This window comes from Hemitrygon akajei, chromosome 8, assembly GCF_048418815.1.
Source record: "Hemitrygon akajei chromosome 8, sHemAka1.3, whole genome shotgun sequence".
NCBI classification, from domain to species: Eukaryota; Metazoa; Chordata; class Chondrichthyes; order Myliobatiformes; family Dasyatidae; genus Hemitrygon; species Hemitrygon akajei.
This window is the reverse complement of record NC_133131.1, coordinates 168254366-168275404: the sequence shown is the minus strand read 5'-3', so window position 1 is coordinate 168275404 and position 21039 is coordinate 168254366. Positions and strand designations below refer to the sequence as shown.

At 44.8% G+C, this 21039-nt stretch overlaps 1 protein-coding gene across 8 annotated transcripts in view; it reads left to right on the top strand.

Annotated features, from left to right (window-relative positions):
* The window catches only part of LOC140732414 (pituitary adenylate cyclase-activating polypeptide type I receptor-like), a 546399-nt gene that overhangs the window by 5421 nt on the left and 519939 nt on the right, over positions 1 to 21039 (top strand). The window contains exon 2 of one of the 8 annotated variants that reach the window (XM_073055035.1): positions 3254 to 3416. The exons of 6 other annotated variants lie outside the window; for them this stretch is intronic. The gene's annotated coding sequence lies outside the window, so the exon portion shown is untranslated. Of the gene's footprint in view, positions 1 to 3253; positions 3417 to 7342; positions 7377 to 21039 lie in introns of those variants that run through there. One more of the 8 variants, XM_073055039.1, reaches the window with a different exon arrangement.

Below are 21039 nucleotides of genomic sequence, written 5' to 3'. Positions count from 1 at the left end.
GCAGATTTCCTCGTGTTTGCTCTTCCATCTTTGGACTCACTTTACACCGCACGCTGTTGGAGCAGTGCTGCCAGGATAATCAAGGACACGACACACCCAGCCAACACACTTTTTGTCCCTCTTCCTTCCGGGAGAAGGTTCAGGAGCTTGAAGATTCGTACGGCCAGATTTGGGAACAGCTTCTTTCCAACTGTGATAAGACTGCTGAACAGATCCTGACCCGGATCTGGGCCGTACCTTCCAAATATCCGGACCTAACTTGCACTACCTTACTTTCCCTTTTCTATTTTCTAATTATGATTTATAATTTAAATTTTTATTATATTTACTTCGATTTGTACTTCAGGGAGCACGAAGCGCAGAATCAAATATCGCTGTGATGGTTGTACGCTCTAGAATCCATTGTTTGGTGACAATAAAGTATACAGACAGAGATGGAGGACCTTCATCGCTGGCCTAAATGCAGTGGCATAATGGGCAGTAAACTAAATGCATGTGATATGCTGGGGGTTGAGGGGTTGTGGAGAAAATAGTTTACTGGGAAAATCAGTGGGAAATGAGATGGCTGGGTGTGATGAATCCCCGGCTGAGTTCGGTCCGGTACGTGCAGTGCAGGGGCAATGGGTGTGATGTAGGTTTAAGTGTGGACCTCGCTGTTCGACTGCCCAGTGCACATCACTGACGTGTTGAGCTCAGAGCAGACTCTGCCTCGGCAGATGGTGTCTCAGACGGTGGCTGGGTGAGAGCAGATGCTACTTGTCAACAGTTCACTGGGCCTAGTTGTGAGCAGAATACCGCAGGCACACATGTACACGTATATGCATACTGATGCATGCTTGCACACCCATGCACACACACTCACAGAGACAGACAGACACAAACACATAGATACAGACCGAGGGATGCACACACACACAGAAAGTCAGACACACACACACACAACAAAGAGTGTCAAACACTCAATGTATGGGGAAAAAAGAACAAACTGTACAAATAATAAAGAATGTAAACAAATAACACACAGAGCATGAACCGCAGAGTCTCTGAAAGTGAGTCAGTTCAGAGCTGAGGCGAGTGAAGCCTGTCCAGGGACAGATTGTTACAGGCCACAGCTGAGGTCAATGCCGATGGCTGCAGGCTCCAGCCACGGAGCCAGATCAGTGGTGAGCTGAGGTCAATGCCGATGGCTGCAGGCCGCAGTTGCAGATTTAGTTCAGTGCTGAGGCGAGTAAGCCTCATGGAGTAGTGAAATGCACATCCTTTGCCCTCGCCCTTGACACCTTGATCTTTTCAATCTGGCTTTGTGCTTAACTTGGCCAGACATCGGTTCATTTCTTGTTCTTGGGCCCACTTCCTTAACCTGGCACCAGGTCCGCCCCAGTAATGGCTGTCCTGGTCACACCGGCGTTCTCGAGAGTCCAGTTCATTGAATCCTTCAAGATATCGCAAATACGCTAAGTTGTGCAATTCGAAAGCACAATACGTAAAGGGATATTACAGGCTGAGGATTACAGTGATGACAGTCTAGAAGAGATTACCACCAATACTATTGCCCCACTTGTTCCCTTGTAACCGGTTTTCTTTCACATGCCCATCAACCCTGCCCCCTCCCTCCTTCTCTCTTCCCCACCCTCACACTGAATCTCCTACCACCCACTTGGTTCAACTTTCAGCAACAAATAACCTGCTGACCTGACACCTTTTGGGTGTGGGAGGAAAATGGAGCACCCAGGAACAGCCAACACGATCACAGAGAGAGCATGCAAACTCCACATGGACAGCGCCAGAACCTGGGCCTTTGGAGACAGTAGTACACCTGCTATACCATGGTCCCACTCACATACACTCAGTGGCTGTTTCATTAACACGTCTGTACACCTGCTTGTTAATGCACATATATAATCAGCCAATCACGTGTCGGCAACTCAATGTATAAAAGCATGCAGACACGGTCAAGAGGTTCAGTTGTTGCTCAGATCAAACATCGGAATGGGGGAAGAAATGTGATCAAAGTGACTTTGACCATGGAATGATTGCTGGTGCCAGACGGGGTGGTTTGAGTATCTCAGAAACTGCTGATCACCTGGGATTTTCACAGAGTTTACAGTGAATGGTGCGAGAAACAAAAATAAAAACAGCCACTGAGCGCCAGTTTTCTGGGTGAAAATGCTTTGTTAATGAGAGAGGTCAGAGGAGAACTGGTTCAAGCTGACAGGAAGGTGACAGTAACTCAAATAACCACACATTACAGCAGTGGTGTGCAGAAGAACATCTCTGAAAGCACAACATATGGAGCCTTGAAGTGGATGGGCTACAGATGCAGAAGACCACGAACATACACTCAGTGTCCACTTTATTATGTATAGTACCTTCTGAATCTAATAAAGTTTATTTCCTCTTTGAATGAAAGCAGTCAGAAATCTCAGTAACAGCGCTGTGGTTAAGTTAGGGGTGTTGCAACCTAAAGATCTGGGCCACTTATCGGAAAGTATTCTGGGACACAAAGAACTGCAGGGTAGGGGAGTGAATGTAGTCTCCCGTGTCTGCTATTTATCAGGAGATCTGAGTTCCAACCCCAAAGCAGTGAGATTTAAATTCAGTTTAATAATCTGGTGTTTTAGGGGGAAAGAAACAATTTTGAGATGCAATACATGAGATTCTGGGGGATCTCAGAGCGTCTATTGGGGAAGTGGATGGTTGACGTTTTTGTGAGGATGAATGTGAGGAAAATTGTAGAATATGGACATTGCGTAGGCAGAAGAGATTAGTTAGCCATTTGATTACTATTTAATTAGTTTGGCGCAACAGTTTGGGCTGAGGTGCCAGTTCCTGTGCTGTAATGTTCGAAGTTTTATGTCTAGCCTGAAACGTCGACTGATTATTCTTCTCCATAGATGCTGCCTGACCTGCTGAGTTGCTCCAGCATTTTGTGTTTTAGATGCTCTAGATTTCCAGCACCTCTTGGAGTTTATCTGTCTAACCATCTATTTATTTATTTACGGAGATACAGTATGGAATCGTCCTTTAAAACCATGCTGCCTAGCAACAGCCGAGCTAACCCGATCCTAATCACGGCCAATTCACAATGACCAATTAACCAAGAGACCAGTATGTCCTTGGACCGTGGAGGGACACTAGAGCACCCGGAGGAAGCCCATGCAGTCTCGGGGAGAACGTACAAACTCCTTACAAAATTGAACACAAGTTGTTTGTACTGTAAAGCGTTGTGCTAACTGCTACGTCGACGTTTCAGGTCAGGACCCTTCACCCATTGGCCAGATGTCAGATGTTCAGCAGATGAAGGGTCTCGTCCTGCCGGTCCATTTCCATCCACAGATGCTGCCTGATCTGCTGAGTTCCTCCAGCACTCATGCTCAGCTCCACGTTCCAGTCTCCTGAATCTCCGATTCTTCATGGTAAGGAGCAGGTTCTGGTAGTATCTGCTGGATGGGTAGGTACATCAAGGGCAACGTGGACACAGACCGTTGAATCATAGAGCACTACAGCACAGATCAGGCCCTTCAGCCCATCCAATCCGTGCTGAACTGTTGTTCTGCCTAGTTCTATGGACCCGCACCCACACCTCAGCCCTCCATATCCCTCTCATCCGTGTACCTATCCAAACTTCTCTCGAATGTTGAAATCAAACCCACATCTACCACTTGCGCTGGCAGCTCGTTCCACACTCTCACCACCCTCTGAGTGAAGAAGTTCCCCTCATGTTCCCCTTAAACATTTCACCTTTCACCCTTAACCCATGACCTCTGGTTCTTGAATCATTCAACCTGAGGGGAAATAGCCTGCTTACATTTATGCTATTTATACCCCTCATAGATCTCTCCTCTATCAAATCCCCCCTCATATTCCTATGCTCCTGGGGGTAAAGTTCGAACTTACTTGACAATGTGGGGAGTGTTATAGGACAGACAGACCTTGGATTACAAGTATATGTTTTCCTGAAAGTGTCAAAACATGGTAAACTATAAGACATAGGAGCAGAATTAGGCCTTCCGGCCCATTGACTCTGCTCTGCCATTCCAACATAGCTGTCTTATTATCCCTCTCTATCCCATTCTCCTGCCTTCTCCCTGTAACCTTTAACTCCCTGACTAATCAAGAACCTATCCACCTCCGCTTTAAATATACCCAGTGACTTGACCTGCACTGCCATTGTGGCAATGAATTCCACAGATTCAGGCCCTCTGGTTAAAGAAGTTCCTCCTCGTCGCAGTTCTAAATAGACAAACCTCTCTCTGAGGCTGTGTCCTCTGGTACTAGACTCCCTCAATATTGGAAACATCCCCTCCACATTCACTCTATCTAGGCTTTCAAATATTCAATTCAATTCCTTCTACTAGACTCCAGTAAGTAGAGGCCCAGAGCCATCAAACGCTCCTGGTACGTTAACCTTTACTACAGTACCTTGTCTACCTCCTCTGGAGGGTCTGGAGGAGGTTCGTGAGAATGATCCTGGGAATAAAAGGGTTAATTTGGTGTTCGGTATGCTAGAAGGGGCACTGAGTTCAAGGTTCAATGCCACGTTACAGCTGTACGAGACATTGCTGAGGCCACATCTGGAATATTGTGCGCAGTTCTGGTTACCCCCTCACTACAGGAAGGATGTCATTAGAACAGAGAAAGTACGGAAAGAATTCACAAGGAATGAGGGTGACTCAGTAGCGTAGCTGTTAGCGCAATGCTGTTACCACTCGAGGCTGTGCAGTTTGGAGTTCAGCTCTGGCACCCTCTGTAAGAAAGTTTATACATTTTTCCCATGTGTGCGTGGGTTTCCTCCTCGTGCTCTGGTTTCCTCCCGTGGCCCAAAGACGTGCTGGTTAGCAGGTTAATTGTCCTGTGATTCGGCCAGGGACTAAATTGCTGGGTTGCTGGGCAGTGGGCATTAGGGCCTGTTCTCTCAATGAAGCTAAAATAAGGATGTTGTCAGAACTGGAGGTTTGAATTATAAGGAGAGACCGAAACACTGGCTTTGCTTATACAAGTTTATAAAATTGTGTAGAAATCTGTTTTCACTTTGACTCGAAAGAGTCTTTTCTATTGATCAGTGTCAAAAAAGCCAAAATAAACCCACTGTGACTGAACATTGTCAAATGTTAAAACATGAAAACTTCCTGGGGGGGAAGGTGAATACTTTTTACAGGCACTGTATGTTATCGTAGCTGTTTCTGTGATAGCAAGCTGGCACGCAAGCCAGCGTAGCACAAAATGAGAGCAAACAGTTCCCCATGCGGCAGACTCCCCCTCGCCAGGCTGCTCACCAATCCAAAGGAACGGCAGACACTGGCACCAGCATTGTCGTGGGAGTTGCCAGTCAGTGATGAATGCAACGTTGGACTGCCTTAGGGACTCCGGCTCTAGACATTTCTCTGAGGATTTACTCCTGAAGCCTTCCCCATGGGTGGGTATAACAGCAAGGGAGATGAGGTTTGAGATCAGAGTTTTCCTTCTCCTTGATGAGCGGACGAGCCCCGTCCGGTAAGCGGTTCAAGGAGGCTTCTGCTTAGGCTGAGTGGAAGTTGATCTGATGAGCTCGGCTTTTTTTTACATTCAGAGCGATTGAGATCTGGAACTCTCTTCCGGACAAGGTGGTTGAATCAGATACAATTATTGTGTTTAGGAGGAACTTAGATAAAGATAAATTAAAGATAAAGATTAGCTTTATTTGGAACACCGTGTTCAGTTTTGATCACCCTGCTGCGGGATTAAAGATCAGCATCGAAACACACAGTGAAGTACATCGTTTGCATCGAGGATGTGCTGGGGGCAGCCCCACAAGAGTCACCACACTTATGACACCAATGTAGCATACCCACAACTTACTAATGAACGTCTTTGGAACGTGGGAGGAAACCAGGGCACCCGGACGAAACCGAGACGGTCACAGGGAAAACAGAAACAGCGGCAGGAATGAATGGTTGAATGAATGAACAAAATCTTATTTCGGTCAGTACAGACATTACAAAAAGCATCATTCTCAACAATGATTTCATAACACAAAATTAAATAATAAAAATCTTTAAAACAGAATGAAAGGGTGTAGGCTGAAGCTACAGCTTATTATGCCTACCCCTCTTACTTACATAAAAACATATTTGGCGTCAACCATCACATCAAAACAAAAAATTTCATAACCTTTTAACACAAAATCCATTTCCAAGTATCATTTATTTACATTACTTCCATTCATTTTAAATCATGCATTTTATATTTGTTCATTAAATAATTTTTAAATAATATTTTAAACTTGTTAAGTGTAGTGCATGTTTTTAAAATCTTACTACAGCTGTTCCATAGATTCACCCCTCTGACTGACATACAATGATTTTTCACATTTGTTCTTATCCTTTGTTTTTGAATTATACATGTTCCTCTCGAATCATGTTGACTTTCTCTCATTTTAAGCAATCTTTGGATACTTTGTGGTAACTGTCCATTTTTTACTTTATATATATCATTTGTAATATTTTAAAATCTACAAAATCTCTGAATTTTGAAGTGTTTAGTTAAATAGCGGATTGGTTGGCTCATAATAACTTGTCTTATTTACAATTCGTATGACTTTCTTCTGGAGTAGAAAAATTGAGTTTGTTTTGTTTTGTGTGTATTCCCCCGTACCTCTACACAGTAAGTCATGTATGGGACTATAAGTGAATAGAATAATGTATACAAAGATTCCTCATTTAAGAAATCTTGCACTTTGTACAGTATTGCAATAGATTTTGACATTTTTGTTTTGACATAATTTATATGCGGTTTCCAGTTTAATTTATTATCTATTACCACTCCTAAAATTTTGTTTCAGATACCTTATCAATTTCAACATCATTTATTCTAAGTTTACTCTGAGTTTGGTACACGGTTTCCAAATATGAATTTAGTTTTACTTAGATTCAGTGATAATTTGTTAGTATCAAACCATTTCTTTATAATGTTTAGTTCTTTCTCCACTGTATCCAAAAGTTGTTTCAGATGTTCCCCACTACAAAATATAGTTGTATCATCAGCAAATAATATACATTTTAATGTCTGAGAAACCATACATATATGTATGGTTGAAGCACGATCACTGTAAAGTGTTGCGCTAGGCACAACATTATTATGCTGCCCTGGTAGATGGACAAGGCATGGCAGGATATGATCCAAAAGCCTAGAAATGGGATTTGTCTAGAGGGACAAAGTATCAGCACAAATGTGACGTGATAGGCCGAAGGGCCTGTTTGTGTGCTGCACAACTTCGTGAGCCCCAATGAAGGGTCTCAGCCCGAAATATCAACTGTTTATTCCTCTCCATAGATGCTGCCTGACTTGCTGGGTTCCTCTAGCAGTTTGTGTGAGCTGCTGAAGACTTTGGCAGCAAGGTAGTACAACGGTTAGCATAATGTTATTACAACACCCCCAACCCGGGTTCAAATCCTATCTGTCTGTTTGCCCTTTGACTATGTGAGTTTCCTCTGGGTGCTTTGGCTTTCTCCAACATGCCAAAGACATACGGGTTAGTAGGTTAATTGTAGGTGATGGAGTGAAGATACCTCTCTACCAAAGGAGGTGTAAGGCACTCCCTCCCTCCACTAGCCTGCAGGTCACCCTTGGGCGAGGTGTAACACCTGCTTAAGTCAAGGGCCATGTGAAGCCATGGGAGCAGGTGGTGGATGGTCGTACGAGCCCCTGGTAATGTGACCACTGAAGAGTATTGATAATGACTGGGGTCACCCGCCTTGAAAAGACACTGCCCAAAGAAAGGCAATGGCAAACCACTTCTGTAGAAAAATTTGCCAAGAGCAATCAAGGTCATGGAAAGTTCATGATCACCCACCTCATATGACACAGCGCGTAACGAATGAAGGTTAATTGGTCACATAGGCATAATTGGACAGGGTGGACTCACTGTGTTGAAAGAGCCTGTTACCGTGTTGTATTTCTAAATAAGTTAAAAAATAATAATTTTCAGCATCTGCAGACTTTCTTGTGTTTAACACGTTTATGAAGTAGAAACATAGAAGCATAGAAAATAGGTGCAGGAGTAGGCCATTCGGCCCTTCGAGCCTGCACCACCATTCAGTATGATCATGGCTGATCATCCAACTCAGAACCATGTACCTGCTTTCTCTCCATACCCCCGATCCCTTTAGCCACAAGGGCCATATCTAACTTCCTCTTAAATATAACCAATGAACCGACCTCAACTGTTTCCTGTGGCAGAGAATTCCACAGATTCACCACTCTCTGTGTGAAGAAGTTTTTCCTCATCTCGGTCCTAAAAGGCTTCCCCATTATCCTTAAACTGTGACCCCTTGTTCTGGACTTCCCCAACATCGGGAACAATCTTCCTGCATCTAGCCTGTCCAATCCCTTTAGAATTTTATACATTTCAATAAGATCCCCCCTCAATCTTCTAAATTCCAGTGAGTATAAGCCTAGTCGATCCAGTCTTTCTTCATATGAAAGTCCTGCCATCCCAGGAATCAATCTGGTGAATCTTCTCTGTACTCCCTCTATGGCAAGAATGTCCTTCCTCAGATTAGGGGACCAAAACTGCACACAACATTCTAGGTGCGGTCTCACCAAGGCCTTGTACAACTGCAGTAGAACCTTCCTGCTCCTGTACTCAAATCCTTTTGCTATGAATGCCAACATACCATTTGCCTTTTTCACTGCCTGCTGTACCTGCATGCCCACCTTCAATGACTGGTGTACAATGACACCCAGGTCTCGTTGCATCTCCCCTTTTGCTAATCAGCCACCGTTCAGATAATAATCTGTTTCCCTGTTCTTGCAACCAAAGTGGATAACCTCACATTTATCCACATTAAATTGCATCTGCCATGAATTTGCCCACTCACCTAACCTATCCAAGTCACCCTGCATCCTTTTAGCATCCTCCTCACAGTTAACACTGCCGCCCAGCTTCATGTCATCCGCAAACTTGGAGATGCTGCATTTAATTCCCTTGTCTAAATCATTAATATATATTGTAAACAACTGGGGTCCCAGCACTGAGCCTTGCAGTACCCCACTAGTCACTGCCTACCATTCTGAAAAGGTCCCGTTTACTCTCACTCTTTGCTTCCTGTCTGCCAACCAATTCTCTATCCACATCAATACCATACCCCCAATACTGTGTGCTTTAAGTTTGCACACTAATCTCCTGTGTGGGACCTTGTCAAAAGCCTTTTGAAAATCTAAATATACCACATCCACTGGCTCTCCCCTATCTACTCTACTAGTTACATCTTCAAAAAATTCTATAAAATTCATCAGACATGATTTTCCTTTCACAAATCCATGCTGACTTTGTCCAATGATTTCACCTCTTTCCAAATGTGCTGTTATCACATCTTTGATAACCGACTCTAGCATTTTCCCCACCACCGATGTCAGACTAACCGGTCTATAATTCCCCGGTTTCTCTCTCCCTCCTTTTTTAAAAAGTGGGGTTACATTAGCCACCCTCCAATCCTCAGGAACTAATCCAGAACCTAAGGAGTTTTGAAAAATTATCACTAATGCATCCACTATTTCTTGGGCTACTTCCTTAAGCACTCTGGGATGCAGACCATCTGGCCCTGGGTATTTATCTGCCTTTAATCCCTTCAATTTACCTAAAACCACTTCCCTACTAACATGTATTTCCCTCAGTTCCTCCATCTCACTAGACCCTCGGTCCCCGACTATTTCCGGAAGATTATTTATGTCCTCCTTAGTGAAGACAGAACCAAAGTAGTTATTCAGTTGGTCTGCCATGTCTTTGTTCCCTATGATCAATTCACCTGTTTCTGACTGTAAAGGACCTACATTTGTCTTGACCAATCTTTTTCTTTTCACGTATCTATAAAAGCTTTTACAGTCCGTTTTTATGTTCCCTGCCAGCTTTCTCTCATAATCTTTTTTCCCTTTCCTAATTAAGCCCTTTGTCCTCCTCTGCTGGTCTCTGAATTTCTCCCAGTCTTCAGGTGTGCCGCTTTTTTTCGCTAATTTATATGTTTCTTCTTTGGACTTGATACTATCCCTAATTTCCCTTGTCAGCCACGGGTGCACTACCTTCCCTGATTTATTCTTTTGCCAAACTGGGATGAACAATTGTTGTAGTTCATCCATGCAATCTTTAAATGCTTGCCATTGCATATCCACTGTCAACCCTTTAAGTATCATTTGCCAGTCTATCTTAGCTAATTCACATCTCATACCTTCAAAGTTACCCTTCTTTAAGTTCAGAACCTATGTTTCTGAATTAACTATGTCACTCTCCATCTTAATGAAGAATTCCACCATATTATGGTCACTCTTACCCAAGGGGCCTCGCACAACAAGATTGCTAACTAACCCTTCCTCATTGCTCAATACCCAATCTAGAATGGCCTGCTCTCTAGTTGGTTCCTCGACATGTTGGTTCAGAAAACCATCCCGCATACATTCCAAGAAATCCTCTTCCTCAGCACCCTTACCAATTTGGTTCACCCGATCTATATGTAGATTGAAGTCACCCATTATAACTACTGTTCCTTTATTGCACGCATTTCTAATTTCCTGTTTAATGCCATCCCCAACCTCACTACTACTGTTAGGTGGCCTGTACACAACTCCCACCAGCGTTTTCTGCCCCTTAGTGTTATGCAGCTCTACCCATATCGATTCCACATTCTCCAGGCTAATGTCCTTCCTTTCTATTGCGTTAATCTCCTCTCTAACCAGCAATGCTACCCCACCTCCTTTTCTTTCCTGTAGTCAGACTTTCTCTTGAATAACCAAGTTTTAGAAATTCACAGATCAAGTTCATGTGTATGGGATTAGTGTATTTGAGGGTAGGCATGGATACAATGGGAGAAAGGCCCTATTTCTGTTCTGCGTGACTATAAATGTCCTCATGGACTTTATTGTACCTGTGCTATGCCCACAACCCGAAGCTCCAATTCCCCATTACTGCACACATCTCCTCTACAAAATGGCAGGTGGAGCTCAACCTGGAAAAGTGTGAAGAGATTCACTTTGGAGGGTCGAATTCGAAGGCAGAATCCAGTGTAAATGTCAGGATTCATAGCGCTGGGGAGCACCAGAGTGATCTCGGGTTCCAAATTCATATATCCCTCAAAGTTGTCACACACGCTAGTAGGATGTTTAAGGAGGCATATGATGTGTTGGTCTTCATTAGCTGGGGGATTGAGTTCAAGGGACTGTGAAACAATGTTGTAGCTCTATGAAACCCCAGTTAGACCACACTTGGAGTGTTGTGTTCTGTTCCAGTCATTATAGGAAAGATATGGAAGCTTTAGAGAAGGTGCAGAGGAGATTTACCAGGATGCTGCCTGGGTTAGAGAGCATGCCTTATGAGGATAGATTGAGTGAGCTAAGGTTTTACTCTTTGCAGCAAAAGAGGGTGAGAGGTGATTTGATAGAGGTGTACAAAAGGATAAAAAGCATGGATAGAGTGGATATACCGGAGTATATTTTCCTGGGCAAAAACAGCTAAGGTGAGGGGGCATAATTTTAAGCAGATTGGAGCCAAGTATAGGGATATGTCAGAGGTAAGTTTTTTACTCAGAGTGTTGGGAGCCTGGACTGACCTGTCAAGGTCGGAGCTAGAGGCAGGTACGCTACGGATAATTAAGAGGCTCTTAGAGAGACACAATGATGACTGAAAAATGGAGGGTTGTGTGGGAGGGGAGGGAAGGGTTAGACTAATTTTGAAGTCGATTGACAGGTTGTGTGCTGAAGGGTCTGTACTGTGCTGTGATGTTCTACGTTCTGTGTGCTGTGTAAAAGCAACCTGATGGACATGAGGGTGTTACTATTTTTTATTAATCACCACCTGAATCTTCCTCTTCAGAGGATGCTGACGCAGTGTTATATTGGTGTAAAGGTGCCACGCTGAGGTGTGTTTCAGACAATGGTTGCTGACACAGTGTTATATTAATGGAGAATGTGTGGAGCAGGTTAAGACCTACAAGTATCTGGGAGTACAGTTAGACGAGAAGCTAGACTGGACTGCCAACACAGATGCCTTGTGCAGGAAGGCACAGAGTCGACTGTACTTCCTTAGAGGGTTGGCGTCATTCAATGTCTGTAGTGAGATGCTGAAGATGTTCTATAGGTCAGTTGTGGAGAGCGCCCTCTTCTTTGTGGTGGCGTATTGGGGAGGCAGCATTAAGAAGAGGGACGCCTCACGTCTTAAAAAGCTGGTAAGGAAGGCGGGCTCTGTCGTGGGCAAAGTACTGGAGAGTATAACATCGGTAGCTGAGCGAAGGGCGCTGAGTAGGCTACGGTCAATTATGGAAAACCCTGAACATCCTCTACATAGCACCATCCACAGACAGAGAAGCAGTTTCAGCGACAGGTTGCTATCGATGCAATGCTCCTCAGACAGGATGAAGAGGTCAATACTCCCCAATGCCATTAGGCTTTACAATTCAACCGCCAGGAGTAAGATATGTTAAAGTGCCGGGGTTGATTGTATTTAATGTATTTAAGTAAACTACTTAAGAACTTTTTAAAAGCTATTATTAATGCTTTTTGAGAGAGTGATTTAGATGCATATCATATTTTTACTGAGTTAAGTATTGTATGTAATTAGTTTTGCTACAGCAAGTGTATGGGAAATTCGAAAAAATGTTGAATTTCCCCATGGGGATGAATAAAGTATCTATCTATCTATCTATCTATCTATCTATCTATTGGTGTAAAGGTGCCAGGCTGAGGTGTGTTTCAGACAGTGGTTGCTGACACAGTGTTATATTGGTGTAAAGATGCCAGGCTGAGGTGTATTTCAGAGAGTGGTTGCTGACACAGTGTTATATTGGTGTAAAGGTGCCACGCTGAGGTGTGTTTCAGACAGTGGTTGCTGACACAGTGTTATATTGGTGTGAAGGTGCCACGCTGAGGAGTGTTTCAGACAGTGGTTGCTGACACAGTGTTATATTGGTGTAAAGGTGCCAGGCTGAGGTGTGTTTCAGACAGTGGTTGCCTGACACAGTGTTATATTGGTGTAAAGGTGCCAGGCTGAGGTGTGTTTCAGACAATGGTTGCTGACACAGTGTTATATTGGTGTAAAGGTGCCAGGCTGAGGTGTGTTTCAGACAGTGGTTGCCTGACACAGTGTTATATTGGTGAAAAGGTGTCACGCTGAGGTATGTTTCAGACAGTGGTTGCTGACGCAGTGTTATATTGGTGTAAAGGTGCCAGGCTGAGGTGTGTTTCAGACTGTGGTTCCTGACACAAGTGTTATATTGGTGTAAAGGTGCCACGCTGAGGAGTGTTTCAGACAGTGGTTGATGACACAGTGTTATATTGGTGTAAAGGTGCCAGGCTGAGGTGTGTTTCAGGCAGTGGTTGCTGATACAGTGTTATATTGGTGTAAAGGTGCCAGGCTGAGGTGTGTTTCAGACAGTGGTTGCTGACACAGTGTTATATTGGTGTAAAGGTGCCAGGCTGAGGTGTGTTTCAGACAGTGGTTGCTGACACAGTGTTATATTGGTGTAAAGGTGCCAGGCTGAGGTGTGTTTCAGACAGTGGTTGCTGACACAGTGTTATATTGGTGTAAAGGTGCCAGGCTGAGGTGTGTTTCAGATAGTGGTTGCTGACACAGTGTTATATTGGTGTAAAGGTACCATGCTGAGGTGTGTTTCAGACAATGGTTCCTGACACAGTGTTATATTGGTTTAAAGGTGCCAGGCTGAGGTGTGTTTCAGACAATGGTTCCTGACACAGTGTTATATTGGTGTAAAGGTGCCAGGCTGAGGTGTGTTTCAGACAATGGTTGCTGACACATTGTTATATTGGTGTAAAGGTGCCAGGCTGAGGAGTGTTTCAGATTGTGGTTGATGACACAGTGTTATATTGGTGTAAAGGTGCCAGGCTGAGGTGTGTTTCAGACAATGGTTGCTGACAAAGTGTTTAATTCGTGTAAAGGTGCCAGGGTGAGGTGTGTTTCAGACAATGGTTGCTGACACAGTGTTATATTGGTGTAAAGGTGCCAGGCTGAGGTGTGTTTCAGATACTGGTTGCTGACACAGTGTTATATTGGTGTAAAGGTGCCACGCTCAGTTGTGTTTCAGACAATTGTTGCTGACACAGTGTTATATTGGTGTAAAGGTGCCATGCTGAGGTGTGTTTCAGACAATGGTTGCTGACGCAGTGTTATATTGGTGTAAAGGGGCCACGTTGAGGTCTGTTTCAGACAATGGTTGCAGACACAGTGTTGTATTGGTGTAAAGGTGCCAGGCTGAGGTGTGTTTCAGACGGTGGTTGCTGCCACAGTGTTATATTGGTGTAAAGGTGCCAGGCTGAGGTGTGTTTCAGACAGTGGTTGCTGACACAGTGTTATATTGGTGTAAAGGTGCCATGCTGAGGTGTGTTTCAGACAATGGTTGCTGACACAGTGTTATATTGGTGTAAAGGTGCCATGCTGAGGTGTGTTTCAGACAATGGTTGCTGACACAGTGTTATATTGGTGTAAAGGTGCCATGCTGAGGTGTGTTTCAGACAATGGTTGCTGACACAGTGTTATATTGGTGATCCAGGCTGAGGTGTGTTTCAGACAGTGGTTGCTGACACATTGTTATATTGGTGTAAAGGTGCCAGGCTGAGGTGTGTTTCAGACAGTGGTTGCTGACACAGTGTTTAATTCGTGTAAAGGTGCCAGGCTGAGGTGTGTTTCAGACTGTGGTTGCTGACACAGTGTTATATTGGTGTAAAGGTGCCAGGCTGAGGTGTGTTTCAGACAGTGGTTGCTGACACATTGTTATATTGGTGTAAAGGTGCCAGACTGAGGTGTGTTTCAGATAGTGGTTGCTGACACAGTGTTATATTGGTGTAAAGGTGTCAGGCTGAGGTGTGTTTCAGACAGTGGTTGCTGACACAGTGTTATATTGGTGTAAAGGTGCCACGCTGAGGTGTGTTTCACACAATGTTTGCTGACACAGTGTTATATTGGTGTAAAGGTGCCAGGCTGAGGTGTGTTTCAGACAGTGCTTGCTGACACAGTGTTATATTGGTGTAAAGGATCCAGGCTGAGGTGTGTTTCAGACAGTGGTTGCTGACACATTGTTATATTGGTGTAAAGGTGTCAAGCTGAGGTGTGTTTCAGACAGTGGTTCCTGACACAGTGTTATATTGGTGTAAAGGTGCCAGGCTGAGGTGTGTTTCAGACAGTGGTTGCTGACACAGTGTTATATTGGTGTAAAGGTGCCAGGCTGAGGTGTGTTTCAGACAATGGTTCCTGACACAGTGTTATATTGGTGTATAGGTGCCAGGCTGAGGTGTGTTTCAGACAGTGGTTGCTGACACAGTGTTATATTGGTGTAAAGGTGCCAGGCTGAGGTGTGTTTCAGACAGTGGTTGCTGACACAGTGTTATATTGGTGTAAAGGTGCCAGGCTGAGGTGTGTTTCAGACAGTGGTTGCTGACACAGTGTTATATTGGTGTAAAGGTGCCAGGCTGAGGTGTGTTTCAGACAGTGGTTGCTGACACAGTGTTATATTGGTGTAAAGGTGCCAGCGCTGAGGTGTGTTTCAGACAGTGGTTGCTGACACAGTGTTATATTGGTGTAAAGGTGCCAGGCTGAGGTGTGTTTCAGACAATGGTTCCTGACACAGTGTTATATTGGTGTATAGGTGCCAGGCTGAGGTGTGTTTCAGACAGTGGTTGCTGACACAGTGTTATATTGGTGTAAAGGTGCCAGGCTGAGGTGTGTTTCAGACAGTGGTTGCTGACACAGTGTTATATTGGTGTAAAGGTGCCAGTCTGAGGTGTGTTTCAGACAGTGGTTGCTGACACCGTGTTATATTGGTGTAAAGGTACCACGCTGAGGTGTGTTTCAGACAGTGGTTGCTGACACAGTGTTATATTGGTGTAAAGGTGCCAGCGCTGAGGTGTGTTTCAGGCAATGGTTGCTGACACAGTGTTATATTGGTGTAAAGGTGCCAGCGCTGAGGTGTGTTTCAGGCAATGGTTGCTGACACAGTGTTATATTGGTGTAAAGGTGCCAGGCTGAGGTGTGTTTCAGACAATGGTTGCTGACACAGTGTTATATTGGTGTAAAGGTGCCAGGCTGAGGTGTGTTTCAGGCAATGGTTGCTGACACAGTGTTATATTGGTGTAAAGGTGCCAGGCTGAGGTGTGTTTCAGACAGTGGTTGCTGACACAGTGTTATATTGGTGTAAAGGTGCCAGGCTGAGGTGTGTTTCAGACAGTGGTTGCTGACACATTGTTATATTGGTGTAAAGGTGCCAGACTGAGGTGTGTTTCAGACAGTGGTTGCTGACACAGTGTTATATTGGTGTAAAGGTGCCAGGCTGAGGTGTATTTCAGAGAGTGGTTGCTGACACAGTGTTATATTGGTGTAAAGGTGCCAGGCTGAGGTGTGTTTCAGACAGTGGTTGCTGACTCAGTGTTATATTGGTGTAAAGGTGCCTGGCTGAGGTGTGTTTCAGACAATGGTTGCTGACACAGTGTTATATTGGTGTAATGGTGCCACGCTGAGGTGTGTTTCAGACAATGGTTGCTGACACAGTGTTATATTGGTGTAAAGGTGCCAGACTGAGGTGTGTTTCAGACAATGGTTGCTGACACAGTGTTATATTGGTGTAATGGTGCCACGCTGAGGTGTGTTTCAGACAGTGGTTGCTGACACAGTGTTATATTGGTGTGAAGGTGCCACGCTGAGGAGTGTTTCAGACAGTGGTTGCTGACACAGTGTTATATTGGTGTAAAGGTACCACGCTGAGGTGTGTTTCAGACAGTGGTTGCTGACACAGTGTTATATTGGTGTGAAGGTGCCACGCTGAGGAGTGTTTCAGACAGTGGTTGCTGACACAGTGTTATATTGGTGTAAAGGTGCCACGCTGAGGTGTGTTTCACACAATGTTTGCTGACACAGTGTTATATTGGTGTAAAGGTGCCAGGCTGAGGTGTGTTTCAGACAGTGGTTGCTGACACAGTGTTATATTGGTGTAAAGGATCCAGGCTGAGGTGTGTTTCAGACAGTGGTTGCTGACACATTGTTATATTGGTGTAAAGGTGCCATGCTGAGGTGTGTTTCAGACAGTGGTTGCTGACTCAGTGTTATATTGGTGTAAAGGTGCCAGGCTGAGGTGTGTTTCAGACAGTGGTTGCTGACTCAGTGTTATATTGGTGTAAAGGTGCCAGGCTGAGGTGTGTTTCAGACAATGGTTCCTGACACAGTGTTATATTGGTGTATAGGTGCCAGGCTGAGGTGTGTTTCAGACAGTGGTTGCTGACACAGTGTTATATTGGTGTAAAGGTGCCAGGCTGAGGTGTGTTTCAGACAATGGTTGCTGACACAGTGTTATATTGGTGTAAAGGTGCCAGGCTGAGGTGTGTTTCAGGCAATGGTTGCTGACACAGTGTTATATTGGTGTAAAGGTGCCAGGCTGAGGTGTGTTTCAGACAGTGGTTGCTGACACAGTGTTATATTGGTGTAAAGGTGCCAGGCTGAGGTGTGTTTCAGACAGTGGTTGCTGACACATTGTTATATTGGTGTAAAGGTGCCAGACTGAGGTGTGTTTCAGACAGTGGTTGCTGACACAGTGTTATATTGGTGTAAAGGTGCCAGGCTGAGGTGTATTTCAGAGAGTGGTTGCTGACACAGTGTTATATTGGTGTAATGGTGCCACGCTGAGGTGTGTTTCAGACAGTGGTTGCTGACACAGTGTTATATTGGTGTGAAGGTGCCACGCTGAGGAGTGTTTCAGACAGTGGTTGCTGACACAGTGTTATATTGGTGTAAAGGTGCCAGGCTGAGGTGTGTTTCAGACAGTGGTTGCCTGACACAGTGTTATATTGGTGTAAAGGTGCCAGGCTGAGGTGTGTTTCAGACAGTGGTTGCTGACACAGTGTTATATTGGTGTAAAGGTGCCAGGCTGAGGTGTGTTTCAGACAGTGGTTGCTGACACAGTGTTATATTGGTGTAAAGGTGCCAGGCTGAGGTGTGTTTCAGACAGTGGTTGCTGACACAGTGTTATATTGGTGTAAAGGTGCCAGGCTGAGGTGTGTTTCAGACAGTGGTTGCTGCCACAGTGTTATATTGGTGTAAAGGTGCCAGGCTGAGGTGTGTTTCAGACAGTGGTTGCTGACACAGTGTTATATTGGTGTAAAGGTGCCAGGCTGAGGTGTGTTTCAGACAGTGGTTGCCTGACACAGTGTTATATTGGTGTAAAGGTGCCAGGCTGAGGTGTGTTTCAGACAATGGTTGCTGACACAGTGTTATATTGGTGTAAAGGTGCCAGGCTGAGGTGTGTTTCAGACAGTGGTTGCCTGACACAGTGTTATATTGGTGTAAAGGTGCCAGGCTGAGGTGTGTTTCAGACAGTGGTTGCTGACACAGTGTTATATTGGTGTAAAGGTGCCAGGCTGAGGTGTGTTTCAGACAATGGTTGCTGACACAGTGTTATATTGGTGAAAAGGTGTCACGCTGAGGTATGTTTCAGACAGTGGTTGCTGACGCAGTGTTATATTGGTGTAAAGGTGCCAGGCTGAGGTGTGTTTCAGACTGTGGTTCCTGACACAAGTGTTATATTGGTGTAAAGGTGCCACGCTGAGGAGTGTTTCAGACAGTGGTTGCTGACACAGTGTTATATTGGTGTAAAGGTGCCAGGCTGAGGTGTGTTTCAGACAGTGGTTGCCTGACACAGTGTTATATTGGTGTAAAGGTGCCAGGCTGAGGTGTGTTTCAGACAATGGTTGCTGACACAGTGTTATATTGGTGAAAAGGTGTCACGCTGAGGTATGTTTCAGACAGTGGTTGCTGACGCAGTGTTATATTGGTGTAAAGGTGCCAGGCTGAGGTGTGTTTCAGACTGTGGTTCCTGACACAAGTGTTATATTGGTGTAAAGGTGCCACGCTGAGGAGTGTTTCAGACAGTGGTTGATGACACAGTGTTATATTGGTGTAAAGGTGCCAGGCTGAGGTGTGTTTCAGACAGTGGTTGCTGACACAGTGTTATATTGGTGTAAAGGTGCCAGGCTGAGGTGTGTTTCAGACAGTGGTTGCTGACACAGTGTTATATTGGTGTAAAGGTGCCAGGCTGAGGTGTGTTTCAGACAGTGGTTGCTGACACAGTGTTATATTGGTGTAAAGGTGCCAGGCTGAGGTGTGTTTCAGATAGTGGTTGCTGACACAGTGTTATATTGGTGTAAAGGTACCATGCTGAGGTGTGTTTCAGACAATGGTTGCTGACACAGTGTTATATTGGTTTAAAGGTGCCAGGCTGAGGTGTGTTTCAGACAATGGTTCCTGACACAGTGTTATATTGGTGTAAAGGTGCCAGGGTGAGGTGTGTTTCAGACAATGGTTGCTGACACATTGTTATATTGGTGTAAAGGTGCCAGGCTGAGGTGTGTTTCAGAGAATGGTTGCTGACACAGTGTTATATTGCTGTAAAGGTGCCAGGCTGAGGTGTGTTTCAGACAGTGGTTGCTGACACAGTGTTATATTGGTGTAAAGGTGCCAGGCTGAGGTGTGTTTCAGATAGTGGTTGCTGACACAGTGTTATATTGGTGTAAAGGTACCATGCTGAGGTGTGTTTCAGACAATGGTTGCTGACACAGTGTTATATTGGTGTAAAGGTGCCAGGCTGAGGTGTGTTTCAGACAGTGGTTGCTGACACAGTGTTATATTGGTGTAAAGGTGCAACGCTGAGGTGTGTTTCAGACAGTGGTTGCTGACACAGTGTTATATTGGTGTAAAGGTGCCACGCTGAGGTGTGTTTCAGATAGTGGTTGCTGACACAGTGTTATATTGGTGTAAAGGTGCCAGGCTGAGGTGTGTTTCAGACAATGGTTGCTGACAAAGTGTTTAATTCGTGTAAAGGTGCCAGGGTGAGGTGTGTTTCAGACAATGGTTGCTGACACAGTGTTATATTGGTGTAAAGGTGCCAGGCTGAGGTGTGTTTCAGATACTGGTTGCTGACACAGTGTTATATTGGTGTAAAGGTGCCACGCTGAGGTGTGTTTCAGATAGTGGTTGCTGACACAGTGTTATATTGGTGTAAAGGTGCCAGGCTGAGGTGTGTTTCAGACAATGGTTGCTGACAAAGTGTTTAATTCGTGTAAAGGTGCCAGGGTGAGGTGTGTTTCAGACAATGGTTGCTGACACAGTGTTATATTGGTGTAAAGGTGCCAGGCTGAGGTGTGTTTCAGATACTGGTTGCTGACACAGTGTTATATTGGTGTAAAGGTGCCAGGCTGAGGTGTGTTTCAGACAGTGGTTGCTGACACAGTGTTATATTGGTGTAAAGGTGCCACGTTGAGGTGTGTTTCAGACAGTGGTTGCTGACACAGTGTTATATTGGTGTAAAGGTGCCAGGCTGAGGTGTGTTTCAGACGGTGGTTGCTGCCACAGTGTTATATTGGTGTAAAGGTGCCACGCTCAGGTGTGTTTCAGACAGTGGTTGCTGACACAGTGTTATATTGGTGTAAAGGTGCCAGACTGAAGTGTGTTTCAGACAGTGGTTGCTGACACAGTGTTATATTGGTGTAAAGGTGCCACGTTGAGGTGTGTTTCAGACAGTGGTTGCTGACACAGTGTAATATTGGTGTAAAGGTGCCAGGCTGAAGTGTGTTTCAGACGGTGGTTGCTGACACAGTGTTATATTGGTGTAAAGGTGCCACGTTGAGGTGTGTTTCAGACAGTGGTTGCTGACACAGTGTAATATTGGTGTAAAGGTGCCAGGCTGAGGTGTGTTTCAGACAGTGGTTGCTGCCACAGTGTTATATTGGTGTAAAGGTGCCAGGCTGAGGTGTGTTTCAGATAGTGGTTGCTGACACACTGTTATATTGGTGTAAAGGTGCCAGACTGAGGTGTGTTTCAGACAATGGTTCCTGACACAGTGTTATATTGGTGTAAAGGTGCCAGGCTGAGGTGTGTTTCAGACAGTGGTTGCTGACACAGTGTTATATTGGTGTAAAGGTGCCAGGCTGAGGTGTGTTTCAGACAGTGGTTGCTGACACAGTGTTATATTGGTGTAAAGGTGCCAGGCTGAGGTGTGTTTCAGACAGTGGTTGCTGACACAG